The sequence below is a fragment of the Geospiza fortis genome, unplaced genomic scaffold (genome assembly GCF_000277835.1).
Source record: "Geospiza fortis unplaced genomic scaffold, GeoFor_1.0 scaffold205, whole genome shotgun sequence".
Lineage (NCBI taxonomy): Eukaryota > Metazoa > Chordata > Aves > Passeriformes > Thraupidae > Geospiza > Geospiza fortis.
This window is the reverse complement of record NW_005054799.1, coordinates 37,774-43,035: the sequence shown is the minus strand read 5'-3', so window position 1 is coordinate 43,035 and position 5,262 is coordinate 37,774.

Genomic DNA, 5,262 nt, shown 5'->3' with positions numbered 1-5,262 from the left:
GAATGCACAGAAGGCGGCGAGCAGGGTAAAAGACAATATTTTGCAATACATGCTGTTTCCTTAATCTCATTGTCAAGGATTATTTCATTTGTTTGTATTCTGAATATGGAATCCAGAATTATGCTTACTCAGCATCTGAAACAAAGGAGCTGATGTTGCTATCAAGTTTATACAACTATCTATGAAAGCATGCAACACAAAGTTCTCTGTAAATTCTTGAATATTGGTATTATCTTTTAACACAATTTCTTTTATGTGACGTGACTATAAAGCTTTTATAGTACTTCAAGCTATTTTTTATGAATACTTGAAATACTATTTTCTTCATCTTAACTGTGAGAGTGAGAAAAAGTAGAACAGAAATGCCAGATGGACAATGACTTTCTCTAGCATTTTGCAAACTCCAAGAAGTTCTGTCTCCATCTTTCTTTACTTCTATTGTTTTGCTGTTGAGAAGTTGCTGTGATGAAATTAAGGTGAAATCTTCAGTTGGCCTCTTCTTCCAAAGTTAGGGTGAGCCACTCGACACTTACTGTGACACTGCTTTCACTGGCAACTGCATCCATGGTGCATTTATAGGTGGGGTGTTGGGGGAATACCAGTTTGAAGATTGCTGGGCTAGCTCCCTGATAGCTACTTGAAGCATCACTGTATCCAAACTGACTGTCTGGAAATGTTGATATTCAGTATCTGAAATAGGATAACCTCATCTCCTCAATGCTGAGGAAAGTGTGTGCCTGATGAGAGTGCTACCATAGTATTTTAGATGGTTGTTTTGATGTGTATGAATAATGTGGCCCTTGAAAAGGCAATTCCTGGCTGCTTGCTCCTGCTGTCTTTTAATGGTACAAGAGAGATCTGGATGAGCTGGATCAATGGGCTGAGACCAACTGTATGAGGTTCAACAAGGTCAAGTGCTGGGTCACGTACTTGGGTCACAACAACCCCATGCAGTGCCATAGACTTGAGGAAGAGTGGCCAGAAAGTGGCCCTGTGGAAAAGGACCTGGGGATGCTGGTTGACAGCCAGCCAAACAGGAGCCAGCAGTGTGCCCAGGTGGCTACAAAGGCCAATGGCATCTTGGCTTGTATCAGCAATAGCGTGGCCATCAGGAGTAGGGCAGTGTTTTGCCAGTGAGTAGGGTCAGAGACACAGACACCAACTCAAGGAATAGTGTAATTTACTATAATACAAAATGCAAAGAATCACAAAAGGATAAGCTAAGCAATGCACCTAATAATTACTACAAAAGAATGCCTATAGTGATTAAGAAGGATACATCACCAGTTACCATAATACTTTACCATCATCCAAGTCCAAGAAACATCAAATGGGGGGCGGGAAGCTGTCACAGCAAAGGACTAGAGAACCAAACCCAGTAACTGGGAAATCCTGTGGTGCATCCACCTTGCAGGCCACGAGGTTCCCTCACTTTGTTGTGTCAGTAGCCCAACTTTTATACTGTTAAACAAACAAGCTGACGTAATTTCTAATTTCATTCTCCTGTTGGCTTTCTCCCAAAGCCTGGCCAGGGTTCAAGGAGGAACCAACAGAGTTGTCTTTGATCCTATACCCCCCTAATTGGGCCAGATGTGGCCTCATCTGGTTTCCAGATACAGAAAGGTAAATACATGTTTTGCCAATAAATGAACACATATAACAATACTTGGTTAATGAGTGAATATATATATATATATATAACATTTGGTCGAAAGGTTTATCTGTAGCTCAACAATGGCTCAGGGCCAGTTGTTCAGACCTCAGTCAGGGCCTATTGTTCAGGCCTTAGTACTTCAGACAGTGATCATTCCCCTGTACTGGGCACTGGTGAGGCCACACCTCAAATTCTGTGTTTTGGGCTCCTCATGCCAAAAAAAACATTAAGGAGCAGGAGTCTATCCAGAGAAGGGCAACAGAACTGGTGAAGGGTCTGGAGCACTGTGTTGTTTTTGCACGGCCTGATTTTTGGTAGCGAGGGGCCACAGAGGTGGTTTCTGTGAGAAGCTGTTAGAAACTTCCACCATATCTGGCAGAGCCAATCCCTGATGGCCATGAAGATGGACATGCTGCTGGCCAAGACTGGGCCAATTAGAGATGGTTGGTAATGCCTCTGTGATAACATATTTAGGAAGAAAAACAAAACAAAGGGGGAGGCACGGTTTTAATTCCAGCTAGAGAAGAGGAGGAGGTGAGAACATGTGAGGGAAAACTATGGAGACACCAAGGGCAGTGAAGAAGGAGGGGGAGGAGGTGCTCCAGGCGCCAGAACTGAGATTCCTCTGCAGGCCATGGTGATGACCATGGTGAAACAGGCTGTCCCCCTGCAGCCCATGGAGGTCCATGGGGGATGCAGAAATCTACCCACAGCCCGTGGGGGAGGTGCTTAAACCTTAAACCTTAAAAAGGTTTTTTTAAGGGCTTGTTTTACTTCTCATTATCCTCCTCTGATTTTGTTAGTAATAAACTCACTTTGTACCTCTAAGTTGAGCCTGTTTTGCCCTTGGAGTGTTTTCTCCTGGTCCTTTTCTCAACTCATAGACCCTTCGTTAAATTTTCTCTCCTCTGCCCAGCTGTGGCAGGGGAGGGTGAATGAGCAGCTTTTGTGTGTGCCTGACATTTGGCCAGTGTCAAACCACGACAAGCACAAGTCTGATGAGGAGCAGCTGAGGGAGTTGGGGTTGTTTCATTTAGAGAAAAGGAGGCTCTGGGGAGACCTTATTTCTTTCTAAAACTATTTGAAAGGAGGTTGCAGTGAGGTGGGATCGGTTTCCTGAGTAAGGGGATGAGAGGAAATGGCCTCAAAGTTGCACCAGGGGAGGTTTACATTGGATACTAGGAAAAATTTCTTCACTGAAAGGGTTGTCAAGGACTGGAACAGACTCCTCAGGGCATTGGTGGAGTCACCATTTGTCTTGGCTTAAGACAATTTAAGAGATGGACACTCCAAAATTAGTTACCTCCCCTTTTAATTTTAACCCCTCCCTTTCCACCAATAAGGAGAGATGAATGCGAGTAGATATAAGTGGAAAAAATAACAGTTTACTAAAAAATTAAACAGCAACAGGCAAAAAATAACAGTAAGTAATGACTAGATACAATGTTGTTAAACTTCGCAGACTCCCTAGCAACAAAGTGAAACTAAAAGGGTGGAGAAACCTCTCCCTCAAGATGGCACCCTCCACAGATAACAGTGTGGTCTGGGAGTCAAATGGAACATGGTGGACAAACCCTCCCCCCAAATAACAACCAACAGGGAACAAGGACAAAACAAAAAGGAAACCTGGAGTCCAAAACGAGTCAAATGCCCCTCTTATCTTTCTGGTGATGGCAGTTCTGTTGACAAAGGCGGCTTGAGCTCAGTCAGCAGCTGGAACTTGTAGAGGGATTTCACCTTCTTGACAGAAGCAGCAGGCAGCTGGCTGAGATGACCTTATGGAGCAGGACTGTTCTGTTTTTCTCAGTATGGTTTGGCTGTAGACAGATATTTGTGGAATTTGCCTTGAAGCAGTTTAGGACTGTGAAATACAGCTTCTTTGAGACCTGCCTGAAGCAACCCCCTCAGGGAAAAACAAAGGGGAGCTTCTGCCTTTCACTGCCTCAAGGGAAAAAGAGCCCTTCTGCCTGAGTGTCCTAGGGTGACTTTATGGTGCTTGTATCCCCAATCGTCTGTTCTGTTTATGCTGGATATTAAGTTCTGCACCTTTAAGATTGGTTCTGAGAGTGAAGGGAGAGAGAAGTGTGCAGTTTGTTTTTAGAAACTGCACTTGCTCCCCTGCATTTTTTTGCTTCTCGCAGACTGTGTTGTCTGCAGCATGGATAAGGAGCAGGAGAGAGCTCTCCTTTGCTTTTTCTTAGTTTTTCTTAGCTAGCAGAGGCAGAGAAGTTCCCCAGACTGTGGCTATTTTTTTTTCTTGGAACTGTTCAAACCTGCTTTGGACTGAAAACCCAGAAAAACACTGGGAGCTCATACCTGTGGCCCACCAGGGCCTGGGACCCTGCATTCCAGCTCCAGGGGGACTGATAAGAGACTGAGTGAGCCGAGCTACAATCCACGACAAGGACTTTCTGAATTTGCCATCTCTTCAGAACAGCGAGAGGTTTTATTGTTTAATATTATTAATTTTTTATGCTTATGAATACTTTGCTTGTTAAATAAACAGTTTTTTCCACTTTTCTCCAAGGAAATCTTTTCCCGAACCAATTGGGGGAGGGGCCACTTGAATCTGCTTTCTAGAAGGGCCCCTTTGGAAGTTTCCTCCCAAATTTGCCCTAAACCAGGATGAGTGACCCCAACCTTAAAAAGGGACCAGCACTCCCCAGCCCTGTGGTTCTATTTCCAGCTGCTGGGTCTTAAAAAGACAGTAACAATTTTGAGCACAGATATGGAATACAATAACATTTTGGGTTACCCAGGACACCATCCCTGGAGGGATTTAAAAGACATGTAGATGTGGCACTTGGGGACACAGTTTAAAGGTGGGCTTGGCAGTGCTGGGTGAATGGTTGGACTCAATGATCTTAGAGGTATTTTCTAACCTGAATGATTCCATGATTCTAAGTTCAGTTTTACTCTGATTCAATTCCCTGGGCTGTCTTACTGTCACAACAAATTTCTCAAGGTGAGAATAGGGACCAAGCAGCAAGGAGAAGTTTGGACATTTTTTGTTGGCTGACTATATGGTTGTAAGAGCTTGCTTACAGAAATGTGAAATGATGTGCCTATGCTAAGTTACTCTTTTTTAGTAATGGGGAGAGAAGATTGTTTCCTTTTGCATACTGGACTTTTTTTAAATTAGTGTCTTTCTGTTTATGAACTTCATAGTTCAATCCTCAAAGTCTCCCACAGCTAACTGTGATAACCAACTGAATAGTATTATTTCCTTTGAAGAGATCTTTGTGACTGTCTTGGTTTGGAAAGACAGGAGTCTGCTAAGGAAGGCAGGAGCCTCCCCTGAAATGGAGAATGTAAACCCTCCCCACCCCTCCGAATTGCTATAATTTTAAATTAAGGGGCTCTCAGGCAAAAATATGGGAGCAGGAAATAACAGTTCTTTAATAGGGAAGAAAACAAAGAATAAAATAAACAATGCAGTCCACTAGAACAACACTGACAGAGTCAGAACCCAACCTGACACCCTGTTGGTCAGGGTGTTGGTGGCAGTCCGATTGAAAATGTGGCTGCAGTCCTCTGAAGTATCAGGTGTGGTTCTGTTGGAGCAAGGAGGATCTGTAGAGAAGGATGTATTCTTTCCTCTGAAGATC